Raw genomic sequence first — 18,308 nt, forward strand, 5'->3', positions numbered from 1 at the left:
GGGGTGTGGCTTCGATTGGTCGCAGCTGCCGGTGTGATACCAGGGCACTCCTTTTCAGCAGCAAGGACAGGGGCTTGCAGATGCCCCCGAATGCACCCAACACTGTTATCTTGGCAATATTCGGGGATACTCCAACCGATGATTAGAGCTGATCTTGCAATGCAGGAAAACATTCTGAGGACTGATAACAAAATGGAAATTATGCAGATTCTCCTTTGGTAATGGCACTAACATCCTGTACCACGGCTCCCAGTTGAGACCGACAAAAGATTTTTGATTAAAGAACTGGATTGAATTTAAGTTCAAGCAAATGCCCTGTGGTTAAAAGATTGCTATATAAATTTAGGCTTAGGTGGAGTTTCTTAGCAGGTTTGGGTTGCATTCCCAAGCACAGGTGGTTAATGAGTGGGCGTGGCACACACGAGGATCGGATGAGCTGGGCATGACAACCTTGGCATTGTTCTGGGAATGCTCCAGGCGATGCTTAGGGCTGATCTTGCAATGCGGGAAAACATTCTGAGGACTGGTTTGCTGATAAGTTTAAAACAAAATGGAAATTATGCAGATTCTCTCTTAGTAATGGCACTAATGGCACCACGGCTTCCGGTTGAGACCGACAAAAGACTTTGATTAAAGGACTGGAATAAATTAAAGTTCAAGCAAATGGCCTGTGGTAAGAAGAGTGGTATATAAATTTAGCCTTAGATGGAGTTTCCTACCTGGTTTGGGCTGCATTCCCAAGCACCGCTGTTTGTTACATCGAGTCGCTCTGGGCCGATGTAGCCAGTGACCTGGGCCCTGGTCTCAATGTGGCTAAGGTCAGCATCAACACCAAGGGTGTGGACGATATCATAGAGGGAGAGCTGACTCATGTGGAAGAAATTTCTCGAAGTCCAATGTTTAAGTGTTTGACAGAACTTTATTATTCGATGAGCTCAAAGGGAACAGACACTCAGCAATCATGCGTCTCGTGTTCTGCTCCCCGAACAACAAGTGCATACATCTCTCATAGCCAAAAATGCCGTCATCAGGTAGTTCAAAGAAAAGGATCAAGTGTCTGTAGACACCAGGCACTTCTGCTTATTGAGGCTTGCTTATCAGCACAGAAATTCCTTTGCAGTTTCATACTGAGTCGAGTTAAATTTATCCAATTACCCAATTACTTTTATCTCACTTCCAGGTCATGCTGACCCGGGCCCTTGCTGAGCAAGCTACATTATGGCAAACATTAGTTCCTTCGTAGAAAATAGAAATCCCTTTACTTACAGTAAGCAAGCTTGCATTAGTACATTGTGCTTGATACATCAGACTGATTCAAGTGAGGTTATATTGTTTCAATCATTATAGGTAAATCAACAACACATTATAAACTCAATTATTAATTACTGATTAGGTAATGCATTTTGCATAATCATCTATATTCCATTATTGATTACAGGTATTTGCATAATCAAGAATTTTCTATCACACTCACCAGGTTTAACGACAGAACACTGGGGAAAGTTCCAACGGTCCTTTATTGGGGCAAATCAGAGAAGTCCAAACAAGCAGGGTCACAACCAAAATCCGTCCGATCCGTAATACCGAAGTCAAAGGGAAAACCGTAATCGTAGTCAGGTCGGGTGCCGTTAGGTCGAAGATCTGGGAGATCTGTCCGAGGACGCGGACAGGACACATAGGGAGCAAACATGAGGGAAGATCAGGGCTGCGGCGGACAGGAGTGGGAAGGGTCCGGGGGTGCAGGAAATGGGAGCAGGGAGAGTCGGGGAGATTGGAGCTGGAACAGAGACACAGGAAGAGGTTGCTCAGAAATTGCATTCTAACAATATCTTGGACGGAGTGATCGTTGTGCAAGGTTTAAGTAGTGAAGGGGGGTGTGGCTTCGATTGGTCGCAGCTGCCGGTGTGATACCAGGGCACTCCTTTTCAGCAGCAAGGACAGGGGCTTGCAGATGCCTCCGAATGCACCCAACACTGTTATCTTGGCAATATTCGGGGATACTCCAACCGATGATTAGAGCTGGTCTTGCAATGCAGGAAAACATTCTGAGGACTGATAACAAAATGGAAATTATGCAGATTCTCCTTTGGTAATGGCACTAACATCCTGTACCACGGCTCCCAGTTGAGACCGACAAAAGATTTTTGATTAAAGAACTGGATTGAATTTAAGTTCAAGCAAATGCCCTGTGGTTAAAAGATTGCTATATAAATTTAGGCTTAGATGGAGTTTCTTAGCAGGTTTGGGTTGCATTCCCAAGCACACGTGGTTAATGAGTGGGCGTGGCACACACGAGGATCGGATGAGCTGGGCATGACAACCTTGGCATTGTTCTGGGAATGCTCCAGGCGATGCTTAGGGCTGATCTTGCAATGCGGGAAAACATTCTGAGGACTGGTTTGCTGATAAGTTTAAAACAAAATGGAAATTATGCAGATTCTCTCTTAGTAATGGCACTAATGGCACCACGGCTTCCGGTTGAGACCGACAAAAGACTTTGATTAAAGGACTGGAATGAATTAAAGTTCAAGCAAATGGCCTGTGGTAAGAAGAGTGCTATATAAATTTAGCCTTAGATGGAGTTTCCTACCTGTTTTGGGCTGCATTCCCAAGCACCGCTGTTTTTTTCTACCTAAATTTTAGGACAGTACATGTTTGATACAGTCAAATCCTGCTTCTTCCCATCAATCAGGGAATACTTATATCACACAAAAGCAGTCCAGCAGAAAGCCTGTGTTAGAAGGAATTTTTGTGGCGCTGCCCTTAACCAGCAGAAGTTCAGCAGAAATTCCTCCCCTTTCTTGATGGAGGCCTTCAACTCGCACAACGCTTCCGCCACCAGCTTCTCCTCAAAGGCAGAGAGCTTGGCAAAGCCCAGGTTGTTTTCAATTCCATGTTTCCCGAGGAAGAGAGGGATAGACAAGTATTTGCATTCGCTTATCTCGGATCTCACAAATGCATACTCGACAACCTCATCTTTGCCATTCATAGCGTCCAGCAGAGAGAAGGTGAACCTAGCTCCCGCATACGTCATTGAGAGTGTGGTAGAGCCTGCCCCATCCCTACAATGATGGTGTGGCTATTGAACAGGTCATTGCAAGTTATTCCGGGCTTCCTGGCCACTCCAGCAGAAAGGAGCAAAACTTTGCACCCCTTCAGAGCTACATCGAGTTGCTCTGGGCCGATGTAGCCAGTGGCCTGGGCCCTGGTCTCAATGTGGCTAAGGTCAGCAGCAACACCGAGGGTGTGGACGATATCATACAGGGAGAGCTGACTCACCAGGTTTAACGACAGAACACTGGGGAAAGGTCCAACGGTCCTTTATTGGGGCAAATCAGAGAAGTCCAAACAAGCAGGGTCACAACCAAAATCCGTCCGATCCGTAATACCGAAGTCAAAGGGAAAACCGTAATCGTAGTCAGGTCGGGTGCCGTTAGGTCGAAGATCTGGGAGATCTGTCCGAGGACGCGGACAGGACACATAGGGAGCAAACATGAGGGAAGATCAGGGCTGCGGCGGACAGGAGTGGGAAGGGTCCGGGGGTGCAGGAAGTGGGAGCAGGGAGAGTCGGGGGGATTGGAGCTGGAACAGAGACACAGGAAGAGGTTGCTCATAAATTGCATTCTAACAATATCTTGGACGGAGTGATCGTTGTGCAAGGTTTAAGTAGTGAAGGGGGGTGTGGCTTCGATTGGTCGCAGCTGCCGGTGTGATACCAGGGCACTCCTTTTCAGCAGCAAGGACAGGGGCTTGCAGATGCCTCCGAATGCACCCAACACTGTTATCTTGGCAATATTCGGGGATACTCCAACCGATGATTAGAGCTGATCTTGCAATGCAGGAAAACATTCTGAGGACTGATAACAAAATGGAAATTATGCAGATTCTCCTTTGGTAATGGCACTAACATCCTGTACCACGGCTCCCAGTTGAGACCGACAAAAGATTTTTGATTAAAGAACTGGATTGAATTTAAGTTCAAGCAAATGCCCTGTGGTTAAAAGATTGCTATATAAATTTAGGCTTAGATGGAGTTTCTTAGCAGGTTTGGGTTGCATTCCCAAGCACACGTGGTTAATGAGTGGGCGTGGCACACACGAGGATCGGATGAGCTGGGCATGACAACCTTGGCATTGTTCTGGGAATGCTCCAGGCGATGCTTAGGGCTGATCTTGCAATGCGGGAAAACATTCTGAGGACTGGTTTGCTGATAAGTTTAAAACAAAATGGAAATTATGCAGATTCTCTCTTAGTAATGGCACTAATGGCACCACGGCTTCCGGTTGAGACCGACAAAAGACTTTGATTAAAGGACTGGAATAAATTAAAGTTCAAGCAAATGGCCTGTGGTAAGAAGAGTGGTATATAAATTTAGCCTTAGATGGAGTTTCCTACCTGGTTTGGGCTGCATTCCCAAGCACCGCTGTTTGTTACATCGAGTCGCTCTGGGCCGATGTAGCCAGTGACCTGGGCCCTGGTCTCAATGTGGCTAAGGTCAGCATCAACACCAAGGGTGTGGACGATATCATAGAGGGAGAGCTGACTCATGTGGAAGAAATTTCTCGAAGTCCAATGTTTAAGTGTTTGACAGAACTTTATTATTCGATGAGCTCAAAGGGAACAGACACTCAGCAATCATGCGTCTCGTGTTCTGCTCCCCGAACAACAAGTGCATACATCTCTCATAGCCAAAAATGCCGTCATCAGGTAGTTCAAAGAAAAGGATCAAGTGTCTGTAGACACCAGGCACTTCTGCTTATTGAGGCTTGCTTATCAGCACAGAAATTCCTTTGCAGTTTCATACTGAGTCGAGTTAAATTTATCCAATTACCCAATTACTTTTATCTCACTTCCAGGTCATGCTGACCCGGGCCCTTGCTGAGCAAGCTACATTATGGCAAACATTAGTTCCTTCGTAGAAAATAGAAATCCCTTTACTTACAGTAAGCAAGCTTGCATTAGTACATTGTGCTTGATACATCAGACTGATTCAAGTGAGGTTATATTGTTTCAATCATTATAGGTAAATCAACAACACATTATAAACTCAATTATTAATTACTGATTAGGTAATGCATTTTGCATAATCATCTATATTCCATTATTGATTACAGGTATTTGCATAATCAAGAATTTTCTATCACACTCACCAGGTTTAACGACAGAACACTGGGGAAAGTTCCAACGGTCCTTTATTGGGGCAAATCAGAGAAGTCCAAACAAGCAGGGTCACAACCAAAATCCGTCCGATCCGTAATACCGAAGTCAAAGGGAAAACCGTAATCGTAGTCAGGTCGGGTGCCGTTAGGTCGAAGATCTGGGAGATCTGTCCGAGGACGCGGACAGGACACATAGGGAGCAAACATGAGGGAAGATCAGGGCTGCGGCGGACAGGAGTGGGAAGGGTCCGGGGGTGCAGGAAATGGGAGCAGGGAGAGTCGGGGAGATTGGAGCTGGAACAGAGACACAGGAAGAGGTTGCTCAGAAATTGCATTCTAACAATATCTTGGACGGAGTGATCGTTGTGCAAGGTTTAAGTAGTGAAGGGGGGTGTGGCTTCGATTGGTCGCAGCTGCCGGTGTGATACCAGGGCACTCCTTTTCAGCAGCAAGGACAGGGGCTTGCAGATGCCTCCGAATGCACCCAACACTGTTATCTTGGCAATATTCGGGGATACTCCAACCGATGATTAGAGCTGGTCTTGCAATGCAGGAAAACATTCTGAGGACTGATAACAAAATGGAAATTATGCAGATTCTCCTTTGGTAATGGCACTAACATCCTGTACCACGGCTCCCAGTTGAGACCGACAAAAGATTTTTGATTAAAGAACTGGATTGAATTTAAGTTCAAGCAAATGCCCTGTGGTTAAAAGATTGCTATATAAATTTAGGCTTAGATGGAGTTTCTTAGCAGGTTTGGGTTGCATTCCCAAGCACACGTGGTTAATGAGTGGGCGTGGCACACACGAGGATCGGATGAGCTGGGCATGACAACCTTGGCATTGTTCTGGGAATGCTCCAGGCGATGCTTAGGGCTGATCTTGCAATGCGGGAAAACATTCTGAGGACTGGTTTGCTGATAAGTTTAAAACAAAATGGAAATTATGCAGATTCTCTCTTAGTAATGGCACTAATGGCACCACGGCTTCCGGTTGAGACCGACAAAAGACTTTGATTAAAGGACTGGAATGAATTAAAGTTCAAGCAAATGGCCTGTGGTAAGAAGAGTGCTATATAAATTTAGCCTTAGATGGAGTTTCCTACCTGTTTTGGGCTGCATTCCCAAGCACCGCTGTTTTTTTCTACCTAAATTTTAGGACAGTACATGTTTGATACAGTCAAATCCTGCTTCTTCCCATCAATCAGGGAATACTTATATCACACAAAAGCAGTCCAGCAGAAAGCCTGTGTTAGAAGGAATTTTTGTGGCGCTGCCCTTAACCAGCAGAAGTTCAGCAGAAATTCCTCCCCTTTCTTGATGGAGGCCTTCAACTCGCACAACGCTTCCGCCACCAGCTTCTCCTCAAAGGCAGAGAGCTTGGCAAAGCCCAGGTTGTTTTCAATTCCATGTTTCCCGAGGAAGAGAGGGATAGACAAGTATTTGCATTCGCTTATCTCGGATCTCACAAATGCATACTCGACAACCTCATCTTTGCCATTCATAGCGTCCAGCAGAGAGAAGGTGAACCTAGCTCCCGCATACGTCATTGAGAGTGTGGTAGAGCCTGCCCCATCCCTACAATGATGGTGTGGCTATTGAACAGGTCATTGCAAGTTATTCCGGGCTTCCTGGCCACTCCAGCAGAAAGGAGCAAAACTTTGCACCCCTTCAGAGCTACATCGAGTTGCTCTGGGCCGATGTAGCCAGTGGCCTGGGCCCTGGTCTCAATGTGGCTAAGGTCAGCAGCAACACCGAGGGTGTGGACGATATCATACAGGGAGAGCTGACTCACCAGGTTTAACGACAGAACACTGGGGAAAGGTCCAACGGTCCTTTATTGGGGCAAATCAGAGAAGTCCAAACAAGCAGGGTCACAACCAAAATCCGTCCGATCCGTAATACCGAAGTCAAAGGGAAAACCGTAATCGTAGTCAGGTCGGGTGCCGTTAGGTCGAAGATCTGGGAGATCTGTCCGAGGACGCGGACAGGACACATAGGGAGCAAACATGAGGGAAGATCAGGGCTGCGGCGGACAGGAGTGGGAAGGGTCCGGGGGTGCAGGAAGTGGGAGCAGGGAGAGTCGGGGGGATTGGAGCTGGAACAGAGACACAGGAAGAGGTTGCTCATAAATTGCATTCTAACAATATCTTGGACGGAGTGATCGTTGTGCAAGGTTTAAGTAGTGAAGGGGGGTGTGGCTTCGATTGGTCGCAGCTGCCGGTGTGATACCAGGGCACTCCTTTTCAGCAGCAAGGACAGGGGCTTGCAGATGCCTCCGAATGCACCCAACACTGTTATCTTGGCAATATTCGGGGATACTCCAACCGATGATTAGAGCTGATCTTGCAATGCAGGAAAACATTCTGAGGACTGATAACAAAATGGAAATTATGCAGATTCTCCTTTGGTAATGGCACTAACATCCTGTACCACGGCTCCCAGTTGAGACCGACAAAAGATTTTTGATTAAAGAACTGGATTGAATTTAAGTTCAAGCAAATGCCCTGTGGTTAAAAGATTGCTATATAAATTTAGGCTTAGATGGAGTTTCTTAGCAGGTTTGGGTTGCATTCCCAAGCACACGTGGTTAATGAGTGGGCGTGGCACACATGAGGATCGGATGAGCTGGGCATGACAACCTTGGCATTGTTCTGGGAATGCTCCAGGCGATGCTTAGGACTGATCTTGCAATGCGGGAAAACATTCTGAGGACTGGTTTGCTGATAAGTTTAAAACAAAATGGAAATTATGCAGATTCTCTCTTAGTAATGGCACTAATGGCACCACGGCTTCCGGTTGAGACCGACAAAAGACTTTGATTAAAGGACTGGAATAAATTAAAGTTCAAGCAAATGGCCTGTGGTAAGAAGAGTGGTATATAAATTTAGCCTTAGATGGAGTTTCCTACCTGGTTTGGGCTGCATTCCCAAGCACCGCTGTTTGTTACATCGAGTCGCTCTGGGTCGATGTAGCCAGTGACCTGGGCCCTGGTCTCAATGTGGCTAAGGTCAGCATCAACACCAAGGGTGTGGACGATATCATAGAGGGAGAGCTGACTCATGTGGAAGAAATTTCTCGAAGTCCAATGTTTAAGTGTTTGACAGAACTTTATTATTCGATGAGCTCAAAGGGAACAGACACTCAGCAATCATGCATCTCGTGTTCTGCTCCCCGAACAACAAGTGCATACATCTCTCATAGCCAAAAATGCCGTCATCAGGTAGTTCGAAGAAAAGGATCAAGTGTCTGTAGACACCAGGCACTTCTGCTTATTGAGGCTTGCTTATCAGCACAGAAATTCCTTTGCAGTTTCATACTGAGTCGAGTTAAATTTATCCAATTACCCAATTACTTTTATCTCACTTCCAGGTCATGCTGACCCGGGCCCTTGCTGAGCAAGCTACATTATGGCAAACGTTAGTTCCTTCGTAGAAAATAGAAATCCCTTTACTTACAGTAAGCAAGCTTGCATTAGTACATTGTGCTTGATACATCAGACTGATTCAAGTGAGGTTATATTGTTTCAATCATTATAGGTAAATCAACAACACATTATAAACTCAATTATTAATTACTGATTAGGTAATGCATTTTGCATAATCATCTATATTCCATTATTGATTACAGGTATTTGCATAATCAAGAATTGTCTATCACACTCACCAGGTTTAACGACAGAACACTGGGGAAAGGTCCAACGGTCCTTTATTGGGGCAAATCAGAGAAGTCCAAACAAGCAGGGTCACAACCAAATTCTGTCCGATCCGTAATACCGAAGTCAAAGGGAAAACCGTAATCGTAGTCAGGTCGGGTGCCGTTAGGTCGAAGATCTGGGAGATCTGTCCGAGGACGCGGACAGGACACATAGGGAGCAAACATGAGGGAAGATCAGGGCTGCGGCGGACAGGAGTGGGAAGGGTCCGGGGGTGCAGGAAGTGGGAGCAGGGAGAGTCGGGGGGATTGGAGCTGGAACAGAGACACAGGAAGAGGTTGCTCAGAAATTGCATTCTAACAATATCTTGGACGGAGTGATCGTTGTGCAAGGTTTAAGTAGTGAAGGGGGGTGTGGCTTCGATTGGTCGCAGCTGCCGGTGTGATACCAGGGCACTCCTTTTCAGCAGCAAGGACAGGGGCTTGCAGATGCCTCCGAATGCACCCAACACTGTTATCTTGGCAATATTCGGGGATACTCCAACCGATGATTAGAGCTGATCTTGCAATGCAGGAAAACATTCTGAGGACTGATAACAAAATGGAAATTATGCAGATTCTCCTTTGGTAATGGCACTAACATCCTGTACCACGGCTCCCAGTTGAGACCGACAAAAGATTTTTGATTAAAGAACTGGATTGAATTTAAGTTCAAGCAAATGCCCTGTGGTTAAAAGATTGCTATATAAATTTAGGCTTAGGTGGAGTTTCTTAGCAGGTTTGGGTTGCATTCCCAAGCACAGGTGGTTAATGAGTGGGCGTGGCACACACGAGGATCGGATGAGCTGGGCATGACAACCTTGGCATTGTTCTGGGAATGCTCCAGGCGATGCTTAGGGCTGATCTTGCAATGCGGGAAAACATTCTGAGGACTGGTTTGCTGATAAGTTTAAAACAAAATGGAAATTATGCAGATTCTCTCTTAGTAATGGCACTAATGGCACCACGGCTTCCGGTTGAGACCGACAAAAGACTTTGATTAAAGGACTGGAATAAATTAAAGTTCAAGCAAATGGCCTGTGGTAAGAAGAGTGGTATATAAATTTAGCCTTAGATGGAATTTCCTACCTGGTTTGGGCTGCATTCCCAAGCACCGCTGTTTTTTTCTACCTAAATTTTAGGACAGTACATGTTTGATACAGTCAAATCCTGCTTCTTTCCATCAATCAGGGAATACTTATATCACACAAAAGCAGTCCAGCAGAAAGCCTGTGTTAGAAGGAATTTTTGTGGCGCTGCCCTTGACCAGCAGAAATTCAGCAGAAGTTCAGCAGAAATTCCTCCCCTTTCTTGATGGAGGCCTTCAACTCGCACAACACTTCCGCCACCAGCTTCTCCTCAAAGGCAGAGAGCTTGGCAAAGCCCAGGTTGTTTTCAATTCCATGTTTCCCGAGGAAGAGAGGGATAGACAAGTATTTGCATTCGCTTATCTCGGATCTCACAAATGCATACTCGACAACCTCCTCTTTGCCATTCATAGCGTCCAGCAGAGAGAAGGTGAACCTAGCTCCCGCATACGTCATTGAGAGTGTGGTAGAGCCTGCCCCAACCCTACAATGATGGTGTGGCTATTGAACAGGTCATCGCAAGTTATTCCGGGCTTCCTGGGCACGCCAGCAGAAAGGAGCACAACTTTGCACCCCTTCAGAGCTACATCGAGTTGCTCTGGGCCGATGTAGCCAGTGGCCTGGGCCCTGGTCTCAATGTGGCTAAGGTCAGCAGCAACACCGAGGGTGTGGACGATATCATACAGGGAGAGCTGACTCACCAGGTATAATGACAGAACACTGGGGAAAGGTCCAACGGTCCTTTATTAGGGCAACCATGGTCCTCAGCCGGAAGAGGGTGAAGTGCTCTCTCTGGGTTTGGGAGGGAGTCCTTCTCCAAGTGGAAGAGTTTAACTATCAACAGGCAGATCGGTTCTGGCGTTGGCAGTGATGCGGGCGCTCCATCGGTCTATCATAATGAAGGAGCTGAGCCAAAAGGCAAAGCCCTCAATCTACTAGTTGATCTACGTTCCTACACTCACCTATGGTCATGAGTTGTGAGTAGTGTCTTAAAATGGATGAGAGAGGGATATAGGGCTCTCGAAGGAACAAACAGGCACGCTTAGGTTCACTCAAAAAAACACTTTAATACAAGTGATACAAGATAACCTCGCATTAAAATCAATATCAATATATTAATCGAAACAATGCAAAATAACCTTGTACCAGATATGGAATAGCATAAATCATACGAATATATATATATATATATATATATACACACACACATATAACTATAAAGGATGTGCCACATTCTGAGAGTAAGATAGTAAGAATCCTGGGCACTTCCTGGAAGTCAGACTGAAATATCCGCTTGAGGATGCAGAGGTGTCTGCGTCCATATGCATGCTGTATACTTTGTATTCTGTGGGGCTCCTGCAGAAAACACATTATGAACCACTTAAAGCATCATTTAATGACAGTGTCCACTCACATTTTGTCCGCAAAAGACTTCACTTTCTTTCTTGCACAGAAATCAAAAGGAATGTTTAACTTCATGCACAGAACTGATATCAGCGCCTTACATTTCATAGACAGAAATCTGAATACATCTGCTTTCAACAAGTTGTTTCGTTCACAAAACATTTGAAGGAAAAAAAATTCAGCGATTCTACGAGGATCCACAGACCGTCTGTGACTCCTTGTATTAATCCATTCGTATTTTAACCTTGCATTCCACGTGCAGCCTATTCAGTGTGCCTGTTCTGAACTAGTGTTATTCAGGCCAAAGTGGCAGGGTAATATAGCCTAAAACAAGAGGGAATTGACGCTGCAATTTTTCATTGGCTAAGCTTAAAAATATTAAAAAGGTAATGAAAACAGTGACACTAATGAGTACATACAACAGTAAAAAGCAAGAGCTGGGGAGCAGTTTCAATTTCTATTGCATTTAAATTACATTTTTCATTCCATTTAAATTAAAGGTAATTATATGGGTCTGGGGACGGCATGGTGGTGCAGTGGTTAGCACTGTTGCCTCACACCTCTGGGACCTGGGTTCGAGTCCCTACCTGGGTGACATGTGTGGAGTTTGCATGTTCTCCCCATGTCGTCGTGGGGTTTCCTCCGGGTACTCCGGTTTCCCCCCACAGTCCAAAAACATGCAGAGTCTAATTGGAGTTGCTCGTAGGTGTGCATGTGTGAGTGCATGGTATGTGAGTGTGCCCTGCGATGGGCTGGCCCCCCGTCCTGGGTTGTTCCCTGCCCATTGCTTCTGGGATAGGCTCCGGACCCCCGCGACCCAGTAGGATGGATATACGGGTCTGCAGAATCAAAACTCCACCTTTTGGTCATTAGAAGGTACTACACAGGCATGCGCCTGCAACATACACAAAATGCATTTCTTTCACTCCCGAAACACATTTCATCCACAAAGTGACGTTCTTCCATTCAGTTCTAGTCCGTTTCCAAGGAGATGTGGCATCCCTAGTTTGCGTGTTTACGTAATTACTTACATGTATAAAATCTAAAACCCAGGGAATAAATCTCGTTGTTGCTAAGGGAGAGTGCAGAATTCTCATTTGATCTTCAGCTTACCAGCAAAGCAGTACTCAGAATGTTCTCCCACAGTGCCAGATCAGCTACGAGCGTCCGGGGGCATCGGCCAACCCTGTCATTGCTCCCGAAGAAGAATCCCCTGGTCAGCCAGCTCTCGCTTTACGATGTTTTCCACATTTTTTAGTAGTACGCCGATTTACAGACAGGCACATCTGCGGGCAGCCCAGTGTTACTGTTGCTGTAGAACACGTGACCCATGCTGCCTTGTGCAGGACCCCAGCCAGAAGTTTTGGAAGAGTCCTGGGAATAAACGGTAAGGCGGAGTAGGCAGCTCTCTGAAACACTGCAGCGTGTGTGAGAGTTGCGTTACTCTGCCCCGATCACAGACAGCACCGTCCTAGGAGACACAGAGCTGATAAAAACAATGCATGGCGGAGAAAACGGTTTGTTCAAAAGCGTGGTTACCATTCACTTGAGCTGATGCTGACGATGGTCCTTCTGTGCAACTTGTTTGCCTTTGAGCGCGGAGATTCAAACAATTTGTCAGACGTCTAGATGAAGTGCACGACTTTGCGCAGTTAGTTTCCTCATTAATCATGTCTATGCTTTATACTAGCTTATCAGTTGACAACGTCACAATTGTGTATTCGTTTGACTCACAATCGAAAACAAACCGCATCAACGAAGCTGTAAAGCTGAGATACATTTGAAAGGTTTCGCCACTGCTAAGACTGCTGACCTCTTCACTGGGCTCACTCTCGGCACTCTCCAATGGCGGCATGCTTGTGACTGTACCAGTCACCACAGGAACACCGGAGGTTTTCCTTCACTGATGGGGGTGGGGAGGAGGACACATCAGTCACCACCATGTGGCAACACTCCAGCTCCTCAATCATCCTTTTAAAAAGATCAGTTAGTACATTTCAGACAGAAGAAACAACATGATATGTAAACAGACTGAAAAGCTCTTCAACCAACCTGCTAAGACAGTTGGCATCATTGAAAATCTCTTGCATGAGCCTGTAGCTGAAGATCCTGCCCCACTGCAGAGTATCCTGCATATCCTGCTTCGCCTTGTCTTCACCTTCCTTGGTGGCATCTTTAGATGATGTCTTCAGGCAAACCCGATTGATGGGATTGCCTGCGTCTTCTTGCAAAAACCCTTTTCATTTCCAGTGTATATTACTTTTCCAAAGGCAACTTAAGTTTTAACAAACAAGGAATCCTTCTTTTGCTATGACAATGGATCAGTATATGAGACACTTTGTGTGTTATAAAGTGGCAGTGAAGTATGTAGAAGGAAAAACTTTACCCACAAGTATTTCTACAGATTCAAACATAAGAAATTCATAATAACTTTCACTTCGGATGCCATTCCTTCGGAAGTCCATCAAAAACAGATGAGATCTTCAATGCAGCCTGGAGCACTCCTCTCAAAGCAAAAGAGTAACTGCATCTGCGTCTTAATACACTATTCCGATTGCCTCCCCCCAGTGTCACTGCACACCTGGGAGGGACATTGTGACTATAATATGACTTCAAATGTAAAATAAAGTAAATAAATAAAAAAAAATAAGAATTGAACTTTATTTATGAATTAAACGATACATTGATAACACCACTTTAAAACAATTAACTGGATGACAGTTTTGCGGTGCTGTTTATTGTCCACCGATCTGGATAGAATAATTATTAAAACATGTGGACACCCCAGCAAACATGCCCCTCTGGGGCCCGTGTGGGACCACTGCAGGCAGCCCACTGTAGGCAGCCCACTGTGGGCCCCATTAACTGCATGAAATGCAGGGTACATGTGGGTCCCACACTGTGGGGCCATTGTGGGCGGCCCACACTAAGCATTCTGGGCCCACAGTATGCCCACACTTTGGGATGGCCTACACATATGTGCCCTGCATTTTTTTAGCCTGCTGGATGATCCCCTGTGGGCATACTGTGGGCACACTGTGGGGTGTACTGTGGGAACATTGGGCATACTTTGGGCAAACTGTGGGCCTACTGGGGGACATTGGGAGCGAGGAAAGCTGTGAAGCCACAATGCTCCAGTGTCCCCGTGGGCATGCTCTGTGGTTCTTTAACAAATAAAATTAGTTTGGTCCTGTACTGCCAGTATACTACTGTCATGCCCTGCTCGTCGGCTCCTCGTGTGTGCCACGCCCCCGGATTACCCACGTGTTCTTTCCCGATTGTACCCAGCTGTGTCTGCTTATTTTCAATCAGTCCTGTGTATTTCAGTCCGTGTCTTACCTGAGTCCTTCGTCCGTCATTGATGTCAGTCGATGTTCGTGCCCTCGTCTTTGAGATTAAACCCCTCGTTTGCCCTGATTCTCGGCTGTCTGCCTGCTTCTTACCCGCCTGCCCGCACGATCGCCGCTCTGCCCGCGATCGCTGCCGTCTCCCGTGACAACCACATTATTATTAATGCGTATGCAGAATATTTGCACTTATTGCAAGTAGCAGTAATAAACTACAAGTAAGTTTCAAACACTTACATCTGTTCACAGACAGGTTAAAAAATGAATAAAACATATTGAAAACTGAATACAAAACTGAGTATGTGGATTGAGTACTAAATATATTTTTCTTATTAAACAGAACAATGAGCACATAGTATTACATACATAATTAACCAATATTAAATCAATCCCCTCAGTGTCCTTCAGCTCCTCCCACCAGCCCGGTCTCTAACATTCCGCGGCCATGTTTTAACTGAATATTCCACCTCTGAGGCTGTGGCCCAGCTACTTTTTGTCACAGAATGTAATTGAGAAAAAAAGAACTGAAAAGTTAATGTAAAAAACAAAACAAAAAAGAGGTTGTCCAAGTGCAAAGTATATACTTGTGTTTTCCCTACTATCAGGTAGTTTCCCAAGGCTTTGTTTTGAGAGATAGAGAAAGAGAGCGAGGGAGAGAGAGTGCTGCAGTTGATTGAGCTAGAGAACAGCCCTGAGAGATTGCAGTGAGTGAATGAGTGAAATAATTTATAAATAACATAGTGAGTCAGTGTTTTTCCTCATTTGTAAAAACTTTTTTGTAATTTGCCTAATCTACTTCTTCAGATTCCAGAAACAGGACAAAAAGGGCTTTACGGTAAACTAATGTCAGCTGCGAAAGGTCTAGTCTAGTTGAGTCACAAGTGGAGCCTTTAAACTAGCTTTGGAACAGAACTTAAGATCAAGTTACAAGTAATTTAAAATTCTGTAATTTGGTCTTTACAATTAAATTCAAGATTTGTTTTTGTTCCCCTTCTTAGGGTCTAATTACATATAAACATTACATACTGTACCTATGACTGCTCTGCAGACCAGCATCTCCACAAAGGCCATCTTCTGGCCAGAGCCCTGCCAGCACAACTGCTGGGCCAGTGGGGTGGTTAGCATACGCACAAGGATGCGTCTTGTGTTGGCAGATGGTTGGGACCCCCATTTGTTGCCAAATACTTCACCTAAATTGAGGTAATAATATATTAGTATATTCACAAGACAGCAGCAAACTATGATGGAAAATGTAATAAACTTGTGATGGAACATGGCATAGAATATATATATGTGTGTGTGTGTGTGTGTGTGTGTGTGTGTGTGTACTGTACAATAATTATCTAGAGAAAAGAAAATGCTAAGAAAATCATAAGAGAAAGTATTGTACAGATACCGTTTACATCGTCTATTTACAAGATGAATCACGTCTCTGAGCACCTACATCAATATTGTTTTAGATGATACGATACACTATATGCAGATCAGTGTTTCCCCTACCATTATATTGAGCCCCCCCCCCCCCCCCCCAAACCGCACCTCCTGCCCCCCCTTGAAGGTCAGGTTAATTTTATTTAATTTATTAAAAATAATTATTTCTTAATGAAGGATTTGTTTTTTCTTTAAATAAATTTATTTCAAAGACAGGTTGGATTTTTCAAATTTTTTTCAGTGTGAGATGAAGCTACTTCACTGAAAGGAAGATTTTTTCTAAGCCTTTTTTTACAAATCTTTACAAGGGGTGACAATAATTGTGGAGGGCGCTGTACATATTTACTTGTGTTTTAGGACAGTACTTGTTATATGTAGGCTGTCACGCCCCGCTCGTACGATCCTCGTGTGTGCAACACCCCCCTGATTACCCACGTGTGCCTCCCTGATCGTCGCCAGCTGTGTCTAGTTATTTTCAACCAGTCCTGTCTATTTAAGTCCATGTCTTGCTTGAATCCTTGGTCTGTCATTGATGTTAGTTGGCGTGTGATGTATCCTGGTCCCCGTCTTCCGATTAAACCCCTTGTTTTGCTCCGTATTCTGCCTGCCTGCTTCCTGCTCGCTCGCTTACCCAAGCGATCGCCCGCTTAATTCACAGCGGTCGTGACATAGGCAACAATCTTCCCTGAATTACCTATTATGATTACATTAATTGCTTTGAATACTTAATGTGATAAGTGTTAACCATACTTTAATGGAAACACTCTCCTTTCCCTTTAGGTCTGCTGTGATGTTTGCAGCAGATGGTACCACCATGACTGCGTGCAGAATCCTCCTATTGATCAGGACTATATTTGTCCAGCATGCACATAAGGAATTGTCAGTTTATTAGTTTTGTGTTTTATGTAGGATTAATTATTTATTTATTTGACAATGTGACTAATTGTTTTCTAACATTATTATTATTATCCATAATAATAAGTGAATTTTTGATTTTATTAAGCGTTTAGTTGTTGGAATTGTTAATTGTTTGTTTATTATTAAAGTTTCTATGCCTTCACAAAATAATTTGCCTATTGAATCTCAGATGATATCTATAGGAAATTTTTAATGTTGAAATGAATAATTACAACTAGAACATTAAGTTTCTATATTATATCCCATTTCATGCCCTCTTGACATGAGCAAGGTCTGTTTCATGATCTGTGTAGGTACAGTGCGTTACATGTGTTGTTATGAGGCAGCATATTAATTTTATTGGCATTCAAGATCATTGGCGTTCAAACTGTAATTTTAACTGTGAATCATGATGCAAACTTGGTACCAAAACATACATGACAAGTTTAGCAACTGATATTTACATTTCTTGAAAAAGGAATCCTGACATAACGGAGCACTCTGTATCTGTCTAACTGTAGATCACTCCATAAAACATTGTGATTCAGGGGAACCTAAATAATTTAAAATTGGATGTCCATTTTCCTGCAAAATTCAAAGTGGGTGCCCCCTGTCACCCCCCTGTATCTCTGTCTCTGGTGATTAGATCCCAAAATGCTTAGGACAGTACACTCTGTGTGGCCAAGTGTACAAACTCAGCAAATTTCATTTATGTTGGACATACAGAGCCAGAATTCAAAGGGGGGTGCAAAGCCAAAAGGTCAATCCTTAAACAGATGGAAGACAGGAGTTAGACCCACGAGGGAGGAACGGGGTTAGGTCGGACGGGAGTGGGAAGGTTCTGGAGGCGCGGGAAGAGGAGGCAGGAAAAGTCGGGCGGTACAGACCTGAAACAGAGGTAGCGTTAGATCGCTTAGCAATTGCTTAACGAAAAAAATACCTTGCACTGAGCGATTTCACTTGTAATCTAATCATTTACTTGTGTCCTATTACTGTGTGACCAGGGGACTCTTCTTCAGGAGCAGTGACAGGGGCTGGCCGATGCCCCTGGACGCATCCAACACTGCCACCTTGGCATTGTTCTGGGAAGAAGTGCAAAAGCTTCGAGCGATGCTTGCAGGTGATCTTGCAACGCACGAAAACATTCCGATTACTGGTTTGCTGGTAGGATTAAAACAAAATAGAAATTATGCAGATTCTCCCTTAGCAATGGCACTGACATCCATTAAAATAAAAGTTGTCGTGCACGCGAGCACTCTGGGTGTTGGCGCGCTCCGGCTTTCCGCTT

General features: G+C 44.7%; 3 protein-coding genes across 3 annotated transcripts in view; all 3 read left to right on the forward strand.

Annotated features, from left to right (window-relative positions):
- LOC125727545 (neurotensin receptor type 1-like) overlaps positions 1–18,308 on the forward strand; it is a 131,867-nt gene that overhangs the window by 77,061 nt on the left and 36,498 nt on the right. The window lies entirely within an intron of this gene.
- Positions 1–18,308, forward strand: part of LOC125727556 (malate dehydrogenase, mitochondrial-like) — a 115,372-nt gene that overhangs the window by 47,024 nt on the left and 50,040 nt on the right. The gene's annotated exons all lie outside the window — the stretch shown is intronic.
- LOC125727555 (malate dehydrogenase, mitochondrial-like) overlaps positions 1–18,308 on the forward strand; it is a 112,959-nt gene that overhangs the window by 44,611 nt on the left and 50,040 nt on the right. The window lies entirely within an intron of this gene.

The sequence above is a fragment of the Brienomyrus brachyistius genome, unplaced genomic scaffold (assembly GCF_023856365.1).
Source record: "Brienomyrus brachyistius isolate T26 unplaced genomic scaffold, BBRACH_0.4 scaffold102, whole genome shotgun sequence".
NCBI classification, from domain to species: Eukaryota; Metazoa; Chordata; class Actinopteri; order Osteoglossiformes; family Mormyridae; genus Brienomyrus; species Brienomyrus brachyistius.